Below are 13,352 nucleotides of genomic sequence, written 5' to 3'. Positions count from 1 at the left end.
ATAATTCTTAGTTATCTATACCTCTACCCCCAAATTAAATTCCCTATCCCCAAATTAAAACTATACATTGGGATACGTGTCTTCACGTATGCATGCACTCTTTATTTGTACATTCATTCATTCACTTTTGCATACAACATTAATCATAAATCCATAACGGATATAACACTGCTTGTGGAGTTAGAGTACGATATCAAAATAAATAATAAAATGTGGTAAAATTTTAAAAAGAGTAAGATTAATAGAAGTTATGAGTGGGAGAAGTGAAAGAAATACAGACTATTAAATACCATAAATTTTCCAATTATTGGCCACAAATAAGTTATCTGAAATCTCTTACATGGTTTATCACAGGGCTTTATATCTAGAAAGTGATTAATGAATGTTTTTAAATTGCTAACTGAATTATATTTTTTGAGAGATAAGTCAAAATTCTTCAGAAATGTGTTCTGGTGTTAGCAAACCAACTTATTTATTTCTAAGTATTAATATCAATGGCATTATAAACAAACAACGTTCCAGCACATATTTTGAGAAGATGAAAAACAGAATGGACAGGCTCAAAAGTAACCTAATATGACACAATAATAAATATATACATAATCTTTGCAGCCATTTCTTGGTGCATAGCTTCTAAAACCCTTGAAATCTCTGAAGAGATAAGTGTATTTTCATATGCTAGTGAGATTACTAGCATAGCTGTGGGTTCCTGGATATGGGAACATCCAGGATATTATCCAGATGGGGCCTGGTTGCCATGGGAACCAGCTTTGTGATTAAATAATTGAAATTTTAAGCCCCAGCCCCCAACATCCAGGGAGGAATTAGGGGTTGAAGGTTGAGCTAATAACCAATGGCCAATAATGTAATTGATTGTACATACATAATGAAGCCTCTATAAAAATCCCAAAAAGACAGTATTTGGAGAGCTTCTGGGATGCTGAACACATCTACATCCTAGTAGCATGGCACATTCCATCTTCATAGGGACAGAAGTTCCTAGGCTTGGGACCCTTCCAAATCTCACTGTATGTACTCTTCATCTAGCTGCTCATTTGTATTCTTTAACATATCCATTGTAATAAATAGGCAATAATGAGCAAAGCATTTCCTTGAGTTCTACAAGCTATTAGAGCAACTGATGGAAGCTGGGGATGGGGTTATGGGAACCCCCAATATGTAGCCAATTGATCAGATATATTGGAGATGGAGACTTGCAATTAAATCTGAAATAGGGTACACTCTTGTAGAACTAAGCCCTTAATCTGTGGAATTTGACTCTTACTCTAGGTAGATCATGTCAGGATTGAATTTAACTACAGGCCAACAAGCTAGTGTTAGGGAATTGGTCATGTGGGAAAACAGACAGACACACACACACACACACACACACACACACACACACACACACATCTGGGGTCATAGAATGTTCTGTGTTGACTGTGAGTAGTAAAGGACAAAACTGTCTTATTCTAATAAATTCCTGACATATAAAAATATTTGTATTTATATTAACATGTACATTTAATTCACTCTTCAATAAACCTTCATTCAAGGCCCATTCTGTGAAAAGTACATGCTATCAGGTTTTTTTTTTTTTTTTGAGACACAGGGAAGATAGTCTTTACTTTAAAAAAAGAATAAACATCACTCAGAATAAAAGAAAGACAAAGTAAAATGAATAAGGTGTTATTGACTTAGTCAAAGACTCGAGAAATGACTCATCTACGTCTCTCATTTTATCAAGAACTTTGTAAAAAGGAATCTCTTATATCTCCCATATTTAAAATCAATATTCTTGTCACTCCAAACCTCTCCAACTATGTTCCCATTCAGAGGAACAATTCTTCATACAATTTTTTGTCTCCACTTTCTTACTTCACATTCACTCTCCCACCATGACTTTGCTTCTGTTCCAATTAGTTCAATGAAATTGAACTGCTCTGATTGGGATAATCAAATCCTTCTTGTTTCCATTCCAACAGGTATGATTCTTTTAAAATAAAGCAATGAACATCATTTAATATCATGAGTTATTCTGTACTTCTTTAAACACGCTTATCTCTTTTTTCACTCATAGCTCTCCTTTTCCAGTTTCAACTCTGACTTGGCCTTAAAATGTAGTTCACTGAAACCTATGACTTGAAACTCTATACAGACTAGAAGAAAACAGGGGGAAAGCTTTATATCATCAGTCTGGATAGTGATTTTTTGGATATAACTCTCAAATCATCGGCAAAAATAGCAAAAATAAAGAAGCGGGATTACATTAAAATAAAAAGATTCTGCCCAGCAAAGAAAACATCAATTGATAGAGTGATGAGAAAACTTATAGAATGAAAAAAACTGCAAACCATACATCTGCTAAGAAATTAATATTCAAAATACATAAGGAATGAAATAACTCAATAGAAAAAAAAACAGTTAAAAATGGGCAAAGGATCTGAATAGACATTTCTCCAAAGAAGACATACACATGGCCAACAAGCATATAAAAAAAATGCTCAATGTCACTAATTATCAGAAAAATGCAAACTAAAACTATAATGAGATATCACCTCCCACCTGTTACAATGACTATTCAAAGAAAGATGAAAGATAACAAGTGTTGATGAGAATGCAGAGAAAAGGGAATACTTGTACAGTATGCATGGGAATGTAAATTAGCACAGCTCTTATGAAAAACACAATGGAAGTCCCTCAAAAAATTAAGAATAAAACTACCATATTATACAGCAATCTCACTACTGGGTATATATCCAAAGGAAATGAAGTGAACATGTCCAAGAAATATCTATACTCCCATGTTCATTGCAGCACTATTCACAATAGCCAACATAAGGAATCAACTCAAGCGTCCATCTATGGATAAATGGATAAAGAAAATGTGGCATATTTTTATCTTAAGGCAGTGGAATACTCTTCTGCCTTAAGATAAAGGAAATCTTGGCATTTCAGACAACATGGATGAACCTGAAGGATACTATGTTAAGCAAAATAAGCCAGGCACAGAGAAACAAATGCTATATGATCTCATTTATATGTAGAATATAAATAAGTCAAACTCATAGAAGTAGAGTAGAATGTTTCTTACCAGGGCCTGGTAGTGGGTAGTAATTGGGAAGATGTTTGTCAAAGGATACAAAATTTCAGTGAGACAGAGGAAAAAGTTCAATAAAGCTATTGTACATCATGGTGTCTGTAGTTAATAACATATATTGTATACTCAAAAATTACTAAGAGTATACTTTAATGTGCCCATCACACAAAAAAATTATAAGTGTATGAGATACCACATATGTTAATTAGCTTGGTTTAGCCATTCCACAATGCATAAAATATTTTAAAATACTTCATATATAATAAATGTATACAAATTTGTCAATTTAAAAAATAAATAGGCTGGGCAGGGTGGCTCACACCTGTAAATCCCAGCACTTTGGGAGGCCAAGGTCGGTGGATCACCTGAGGTCAGGAGTTCGAGACCAGCCTGGCTAACATGGTGAAACCCCATTTCTACTAAAAATACAAAAATTAGCTGGGTGTGGTGGCACCCGCTTGTAATCCCAGCTACTGGGGAGGCTGAGGCAGGAGAATCATTTGAGCCCAGGAGACAGAGGTTGCAGACAGCAGAGATCACGCCATTGCACTTTAGATTGGGCAACAAGAGCAAAAAAATAAATGAATAAAAAATAAAAAATCATAATTATAATCATAATCACCACAATAAAAATGTAGGCATTCTATAGTGCTTAGCCTTTGGTCGTCTCCTTTTCTCACTCTACACTTTTTCTATATGTAATATCATTAAATGATACGGCTTGCACATAAAATACTAACTACTCAAATAGGTATTTCCAGTCTAAACCTCTCAAATAAGCTCAAGACTTACACGTCATAGTGGCCACCAATGTCCCCTAATGTCTGAAATGCATCTTAAATTTAACATATAAAAAAAGTGGACTTGGATCTTCACTCCTAAACCCATTCTTCCCAGATCTTCAGTAAACTGTACCTGTACCACCATCTACTCAATGGTTCAACCCATATTCCTGGTAGACATATTTTATGCCTTCCTTTCACCTCTTTTCATGCCTCATATTTAATCAGTCAGCAAATCTCTGCAAGTTATAATTTTTTTTTTCTTTTTAGACAGAGTCTTGCTGTCACCAGGTTGGAGTGAAGTGGCCTAATCTCTGCTCACTGCAACCTCCAGCTCCCTGGTTCAAGCTATTCTCCTCTATTCTCCTGCTTCAGACTCCTGAGTAGCTGGGATTACAAGCATGCACGACCATGCCCAGCTAATTTTTGTATTTTTAGTAGAGACGGTGTTTCACCATGTTGGCCAGGATGGTCTCAATCTCCTGACCTCATGATCCTCCTGCCTCATCCTTCCAAAGTGCTAGAATTACAGGTGTCAGCCACAGTGCCCAGTCACAATTTATACTTCTAAGATATATTTCACAACCTTTCTTGTGTACTTCTCTACTAAAGTGTCCAAGTCCAAACCTTTAGCACTGAGTGGACTTTCAATGTCTTCACTTCCTAAATGTGCTCTTTGCTGTTTTTCTTCCCTTGCTTCCCTTCAGTTCGTTTCTCACACAACAGTTAGATTGGCAAAATAAGTATATCTCATCCCTGTCTCTCTCTTTCTTTCCCCCTCTCTCACTCTCTCCTTCTTTCCCTTTTCTTCTTCCACTCCCTCCCTCTGATTTAAAATTGTTGACCAGCATCCAAATTCCATCTTCTCCTTCAAAGCCTACATCATCTGACCTCCTGGCCTACCTATTGTCTCTACCCCAATCATCCTGGCCTCCTTTCAGTTCCTGAAATGTGCCTAGATCTTCCATGCCTGAAATATTTCACTTATGCTATTTTTTCTACCCAGAATTCTCTTTACCTACATCTTTGCATGGCTGAGTGTCTTTTTCTTCTTTAAGCATCAGTTTGTGTTACATGAAAGAAGTATTCGCTTATACTATCAGCAGCTCCTTTTTTTTTTTTTCCAGAAAATTGGATGTTTTTATTATTGGTTCAATTCTTTAGTTCTGTCTTCACTCTGTAATCTATAAGGTCTATGTGGGAAGCCACACTTTCTGTCTTACACACTTCTGTAAGAATTACCTAGTATAATGTCTGGTAGCTGATTAACAAAATAAATATTTTTAAACAAATATATTGTTTTAACTGAATTAACTAATTGCAAACTACTATAAAGAATTCAAATTGATCTTCTAGTTTTGGAGCCAGTTGTCTATTAAGCTCTGATGAAAGTCAATATTTCTTAATTCTAAGTGCTAAAAGCAAAGACTAAGTAGAATTACTACCTAAATCTATGAGAACTAAAAAGAGAGAGAAGCTAATCATATATATTTGTAATACCTGATGCTTCGGCCTATAAAATAAATTGTGTTTTTCTTATGCAGTCTCATTTTCTCTAGATTAAAATTCAAAAGTAAATACAAAATTTTATGGGGCCTTTGCTTTCACAGTATCCTTGGATATCATTTAGCATATTTCAATTTTTTAAATCCATGAATACCTGAGAAGATTTAGGCTTTCATGGAAGTATAGTCTAGAAATTTCTGTATTTGTTATTTCTTAAAAGATCTTAGCACAATTAAATAAGCTAAATGATGAAGACATCTAATGACAGAATTCATATTTTTTGTTCTTATGTTTTGTCATCTAGCTGAAAGACCCTGAAGCCAAAATAAATTTATGACAACAATGCAGGAGCCAAACACAACTCAACATAGACTGGTGTCTTGCTTCAGTTTGACATGCAATGTTACCACTTTATAGCATGAAGTGAGAAACCTGAAAGACAGCAAAGCAGAAACAAATAAATAAGTAATTAAGCTTTTTCTAGCCCATGGAAAACAATTTAGAAGTTAGAAATTACTTTTTATATTTTTTATAAATTCCTATCCCAGTAATCAAACATCAGTATAAATACCAAACAAGGCCACAATTGATTCTTGAACAATCTGTATCAGCAGCCTCTATACTTGGCATAAAGAAGCAAGCACCAACTGTATCATAATCTTTAAATATATGTTAATAAACAGCATTAATAAATGCTGTAAAATGAGTTCAAAATTAAAGATAAAACATATTTGCTAAAAATTTAATTTTGATCAAAAATACTAATCATTGTCAAGCATTTTATGTTAAGAATCAGTTCCATTATCTCCCTTTTGTTGCTTGGAAAGAAGGTGAAAAATTTCCTCAGAAATTAAGAATTCAGACACTACTATTTACTTAATACCTATGATGTTTCCCAATGTAGCATTCTCACATAGTGGAAAGAGACTTCTGAGTGAGCTCCATCTAAATTCAACATAAGCCTGAAACCTTCCTGATTGTATAGCCTTATAATCTCTCTAGAAATCTGCTGATTTTTCTTATCTTTAAAATTGGAATCTTCCTCATCGAAATATCGAGATGACTATTTTAAATAAGACACTATATGTAAAGCTGTGTGCACTTGGAGGTGCTCAATAAATATTACTTCAGATGATCTTAGAAATTAGTGAAGAGATTAAATTTTGTCAAATTTCTCCTAATGTTTCATAAACATTCTCTCAGATAGTAGGTAAACCTTATGCCTTCCCTGTAGAGCTGATAATACTATCATTATTGCCACAGGTTTGTACTCAGAATTTGGTACTCAGGGAAGGCACTTGCATGCTCCACATCAGACACATTGGGATATAAAGGGCTGAAATTCAAACCATAGATATGTTAAAAGCCATTTTTTTCTAACCCTTTGGTTGACTCATAAGGGAAAATTTTCCAAGATGTGATGGCTATCAGGACTATTTTACTGGGAAAAGATCAAATTGATTTGACCTATTTGGTCAAACCCCAAACATGGGACTGAAGACTACTTAAAGTCAGAGATCACCCAAGAGGACAGTCTTTAAGTAGTGACTCCCTGGGAGATCCATAGTTCAAATGTCTACATGTCCCCTCCTTTCCTATTCCCAGGACCACATCAGCAAGTGCCCCAGGAGGCAGAAGACTTTGTAAAGAAGTCCAGCCAAATAAGATGTATTAAGATCTAAAGATAAATTGTTAAGTTTATCACTATTGTTTTTAATACGCTATCTATTCTTTCCTATTTTTTCATTCCAAATGTTAGAATAATGGTGGTAAAAGATGGTAAAGGCTATAGATAGACTACAAAATAAACTGTCTCAGTTATTTCCTCTAAATCAATCTCCAAAACTCACATTTTATTAATAAGTAGCAGAGTCTGAAACCAAGGCTATACCAATCCCAGGAAGGACCTGCCTATTAAAAATGTAGCCCACTGAAACCACCCAATTCCAACACCTAGAACATGGTTTAGACAGCCAACTGTAACCAACCTATTTCTTATTCACAGCTCAAGAGCTACAGTTGCATAAGGGCCTTGCTCACACTCTGCACTCAATGGATGCTCAAAAAGTAGTTTTGGCCGAAACTAATTGATGTGACTAGGAGAATGAATGTGAAAATACTAAAATCTCCGGTCCTAAAGCTAATAACATTTCTCAAAAACACCATTGTACATTCCAAAGGATATCTGCTCTAAACATTAAATGCAACTATCTGTTCTTAGCATTAAAATTTAGCTCAGGAATATCTTAAAACATTTGAGAATAGTTTAATTTTGCCTTTCAAAAATTTTTTTCCAATCAATATTTGGCTAGTTTTGAAAAATCTGGCAATCATATATTACTTGGTAATGATGATGACTGTCCCACTCACTTTCCTTCTGCCCTTAAAAACAAATCTGGAGAATATTTCTATTCAAAACAAATTTTTTCATTCTAACAACATCTGGCTACTTAAGTTTTACCTCTCTTCCTAATAAGGTTCAAAATTGTTATCATTCATGATCATATTGTTATCGTATTTATGGAATAAATCAATAAATATCCTAAATGTGAGATATCTATGGGGGCGGTGGAATAAAATAGTTAAAATATAAACCGAAAATCTAGAACATACAGTCAATGTGCATGTAATGACTGACTGCTGATAATTCTTTGTTTTTTTTTGAAAACTTCATGACTCGCTGTTTGAATAAAGTATTCAGAAAAATAACAGGTTTTTGTTGTTGTTGTTCTTTTACAAAAGTTTCCTAGTAGTTGATATGCTATCTACTAGGTGACAAAAGTCCAGCCCTATGGTGACAGAGCAAAGATTAAAAACTGCTGGTCCTTCAAGACAATAGAAGGTGGGGTATTTTCATGACAGATAAAGTTCTTAAGGAGTATAGAAATTACTGGACTAATGCGAATAGGAATGAAAGCCTTTTCTATAAATGACTGAGTATCCCTAATGATCTATGGGTTCCCAATGTCCTAGGAAATAACTCATTTCATGAGGGAAACCAGCCATTCAGCATAGAGGGAAGCATAATGGAAGGATATACAGGAGAACCTAGGGGGTTAGAGGAAAAGAAGAACGATACAATAATATCAAGGCTTGTAACCAGGATGTACCAGCAGAGACCTCTTGGCACCCAGGGAATTGTGAGTGAGTTTGGCTTGTACAATTGTGAGACTCCAAGCGGGACTTTGTGATGTGGTTGGATGGTGGAATATGTTTGTATCTTGAATACATTGTTGCTATTTTTAGTTGTAACCACATTTTGTCCTAATGATAGGGTACTTGTAAGTAGAAGTAATTAGTTTGTTTCTGTGAGTAAATTTTCCAGTTATTTGATAACAATTTGAGTGAACGAAACAGTGTAAGAAGAAATGCAAAACACAAAGCATGCCAGGGTCTAATTTCTAAGGGTATCCCAGTAAAAATGTTACAATGAATTAGGTAACTTCAGAGAACAGGTAGAATTTATCTATTCACTTAGACTGTCATTTATGCACCAAGCATTATATAGCTTCTATAGGAATGTCCTGGAATCAGGGTCAGATTATAGGTACTAAATAAATACATCACGTGTATTCTCAAGAAGCTTACAGAAGAACAGAAAAAACATAACCTCATTAAAATGAATGGAAATAAAAGATGCTACAATGACACATAATTGTCAAGCTACTTGTAGTTGTTTCAGACTGGGGAGGGGCCACTTAGACAAGGATGACAGAAGACTATTCAAAGATGACTTGTTCCCTAAAGTAATGTTTAAAACTGATAGCCACTCCAAAGATAACATTCCAGTTAGCCTTCAAATTAGATGATTATTAATTCAAAGGTCTCATTAATGTAATTATATATTATTTAGTAAATATCATGGTGAGAGATGGCATAGCAAAGTTGGAGGGGAGCAGAAATCATACAAACAAGAAAGTAACTAAACCAGACTCTTTGATGTTCTCCTGTCATCTGTAGCCCAACAGACATGCTAAGCACAGTGCTAACTCAGGGGCTTTTTCATCTAATTCAAGTACTACTATCATAAACTCCTCAAAATAATTTGTATACTGAAAGTAGAATTCCACATTCTGCTATTTCATGGACTTCCAAATGGCCATGTTCTCGATTTCAGGTATTCTCTGTGCCCCTGTATAATTCTTTTTCTAGGAGATGGTAAACAGAACTCAGATTAAAATCGTATAGCAGTACTTCTCTTTCTTTAGTCCATCTGTCTTAGTCATTGATTTACAGTTCTAACCTTGGAAATTTTCAGACTCTTTGGAAAAAATAGCAAATGACATAAATCCAAAACATATTAGCAGGTAAGAGACTAATGCTCTGCTTCCTCCACTTTGGCAAATTGGATCAAACATCGAGACGGTACAAAGTTTAAGGAAATGGAAATTTTGGTTTAACACGTGTCACCTCTCTCCCCAGTCTCATTTCTGTTTTCTTCTAGCCACTCTCCCACAATCACATTCATATACATTTTATGTCAAGAACTTGAAAATCATACCATTAGTCTATTCACATACACACACAAAGTTTTCAACTTCTTTTTCGACAACACATTTCAATGGATTACGTTCTGGTACCAAACAAATAAAACATACTTGCTTCCCCAGAAATTCTAATATTAACTAGACAGTAGCAACACAAGTCAACATAAAGTCATTTAGACAGTTGTACAAATACTAATGAATAATGTATATTCAGTTTTAAAATCTTAGTAAATATGGATTATGTGAGTGAAAAATAAAAAACAAACTGGAAAATCTTTCAACCATTAGAGCTTATTAAATAAAATGTATATGAGACTATTGGTTTGGACTGAACTCCTGCACTAGACCCAACAGACCAAACCAAAACAGTCACTCATGCTATAAAGTTCCATGTCACTAAGCCAAAAAATAAGTTATCTGATCTTCCAAGAAGTCAGGAGAGTGAGAGATAATAGCCAAATTCCCAAACAAGCCAGTTATAGCCAACATGATAAGGAAGTGCCCTCTGTTTTAACACTTACAAGGAAAATAACTTTGAAACAACCAATCTGATTTTTATTCTCTGTTTCTGCTTTCCTCAGCTCTTTGTCTACAAAACTAACCTCTGTAGCTCAGTTCATTCGAACACTTTATAGGATGACGTGTTGCCCAATTCTAGGATCACAAATAAGAGCCAGTTAAGAGTTTCACTTCTAAACGTGTTATTAGTTTGTCTTTTAACAACCTGAAAGAGGTTCTAAGTCCATCGAGGTCAGCAGCTTCATTATACAAAAAGGAAAACCACAAGTATAGTATGTATAGAAGGAAATCATAACATTCCATTCCATTCCATTGATGGAATAAGGCTTGTTGTAGGAGGTCAGATTTCCTAAATGCTCTGAACACAAGAGACTGAGTTTTCTGTTAAAATGATTAAATTATCAACCTGAAAACAGCAAGGTTTATTTAAATGATAACAATTTTCCCTTCTTAAGTGATAGAATTAAAAGGTCTTCTAAATTTCTGTTTGAAATATAGAAATTCTTCCTTGTACCTGTAAGCAATCCCTTTCTCAGAATCAGATGCCTTATGTAAGTTTTTCATTGCCATCTCAAACAAGCCTGGCAGCTTTGGTCAAAGACAGAAAACAACCTCTGGAATAAATTTCAAGGTTTCCTTAAGGTCTGACTAATGTTGCTAGGTTTCAGAAAAGATTCCTTATTTTTAGGCTAAGGATTGAAGCTGTACAGCATGTCTGTTTCCAAACATTAGCGTTTTCCTTCCTTTTTGAATGGTCAATAAGCCAGTTCCACATTATCAAAGTGAAAGATCATGAAAGTCAATTTTTTAACAAGTCCAACTCAATTTAACTGAGTGCAAAGGACCCTCAAATATCCTATTTTATTTCAAATTTGATGGTATATCAAAACAAGCAGTATTATAAAATGAATTCTTTTTCTTACTCAAAAGTAAATTGCATTATTAAAATATAAGCCCTAGTTTCCAAATATTGTATTACAAGAATTTGAAAAGAGCATGTAACAGGAAAATTTTGAAGCAGGCTTGGCTTTATTTTGGAAACTCTAAATGTTACCAGTTTATTCCCAAGGGTAGTCATCAGCATTGATATTGACAATGCCTTTCTTAAAATAGCCAGTGAGGAGTTCTACATACAAAGTGTACTCAATAAGCTTGCTCATCAATTTACTGACTCACTAATAGATTTGCCATTGCTTTGTGTCATCAATTTAAAACACCTTAATATGAAAATAATTTATGGAAACCCATGGTCCTTGCAAATAAGAAAGAATACTGTTTTGTTTTCAGTTTTCATCATCTTGTTTTATCTTTATTCATAAAGATTTAAATGGCAAATTAGGCTATCAAAATTGTCACACCTACACTGCAGTCTCCTTTAACTCTCCTCACACAAAATGTTCCTTCCTTATTTATCTTTATCTTTTCTGTTTGGACATAAATCAAAAGCCTTGTAATTTGAATGTTTAATCTACAGAAGATTTCATTCCTTGTCAAAGAGATCTAGATTGAGTATATCCTTCCACTAACAGTATCACCCTATATTAGTAACTCATAAAAAATTGAGAATCACATAAAATTATTTTTATTTAGTTCGCTAAATAATATAAAACCTGTACATGCATTTTACATTTGATGAAGAAACTAAATGTTTATTTATTTAAGCTATGTGGTCTGTTTACTACAAGAGGTTTGATTCACAGTTAAACACACACACACACACACACACACACACACACACACACACACACAATATAAAGTAACAGGAATAAAATGGAAAACAAAACTTGAAAAATAAGGAAACAAAGAGAAGATTCCCAGTCAGCTAAAATGAGCAGATTATTGTATTTGTTTCTGATTTCCTGACATTTAAGGCAAACTTGTATTTGTGCTTCAAGAAACAGATCAAATGACACCTGTCCAGTGAAGTTTCTCCCGAGTCCCTAAGGGTCAGCAGTTCTTTCTCCTCCAGAACCCTAGTAGGATGTGAATACTTATCTCATTTGTTGCAATACTTTGCTTATAAATCCTTCTTTGCTCACAGGAGCAATTCCTCAAGGCATCAAAATCAGGGACCTCTGTCTTTCCTTGGTTCCTGTTGTTAAATTAGTATTTAGCACCCTCCAGTAGCCCATTTTTCCTCTTGGAAACTTTTTCAACTTCCTCGTTATCATTTCAGTTCTGAAATATCACCAGTTGGTTGGTTCTTATAGTCTGAAGATTTGCACTGCCTTTTTTAGATTAAAACAAAATGTTTAATATTAAATAATTTTTACATCTTACTTTTCCTCATACTCTTTTTCTAAAACTCCTGGAGAGATATCAAATTCTCTGAGATAACGTTCAATAACTCATCAGTATTCTGTTTATATTTTCTATTTTTTGTTCTATGCTTTGCATGTTTATCAAATTTCGTTTTCAGAATACAGCATTAGTTTGGTATGTATGTTTTCTAGTTATTTCTTTCTTAACGTTTTCAGAAAATATGTTTGACTTCGAAGAATACTTACTGGGTTTTCATAGTAGTCTGCTTTTCCTTTATTTTTCTTTTCTAATGTAGATAATGTGCACTCAAATCTTTCCGAGAATGTAATTAGAATATTTTTCAAGTTTTTTTATGTTCAGTGAATTATTTCTGTTTCCTCCAGTCATTCGTTCTATTTTATCAGCTTGTTTCTTTGCATTTAGGTTGTTGATTTTCTTAAATTCTCTGATGATCATTAGCTGGTAATTTACAATTAAGAATAAAGGTATTAATGGATGAATTAAGGTAGCTGTCAAATCTGATGATATATTTCCCCAAAATGTACTTCCATGGAATGAACAGGCTGTTTTCCTCTTTGTGTAATGTTAAAGAAAAGTATATTCAATAATATTTCTTAAAGCACAGTAAAAAAGGCGTCATTTAGGATCATTGCAATAACTACAAGAATCTCTGCAACTGGGTCTTACAATAGGAGA

General features: G+C 34.2%; 1 long non-coding RNA gene across 1 annotated transcript; it reads right to left on the bottom strand.

Moving 5' to 3' along the window:
• Nucleotides 1–4,664: 4,664 nt before the first annotated feature.
• Nucleotides 4,665–12,120, bottom strand: LOC116549668. The gene is made up of 2 exons (XR_004267992.1): nucleotides 11,786–12,120; nucleotides 4,665–11,752 (listed from the first exon to the last, which is right to left on the bottom strand). It is a non-coding gene; the product is annotated as an uncharacterized LOC116549668 (long non-coding RNA).
• Nucleotides 12,121–13,352: the final 1,232 nt, after the last annotated feature.

This window comes from Sapajus apella, unplaced genomic scaffold (assembly GCF_009761245.1).
Source record: "Sapajus apella isolate SASKATOON/1434 unplaced genomic scaffold, GSC_monkey_1.0 scaffold6, whole genome shotgun sequence".
Taxonomy (NCBI): domain Eukaryota; kingdom Metazoa; phylum Chordata; class Mammalia; order Primates; family Cebidae; genus Sapajus; species Sapajus apella.
Note: the sequence above shows the minus strand (reverse complement) of the source record. Positions and strands in the feature narration are given on the sequence as shown.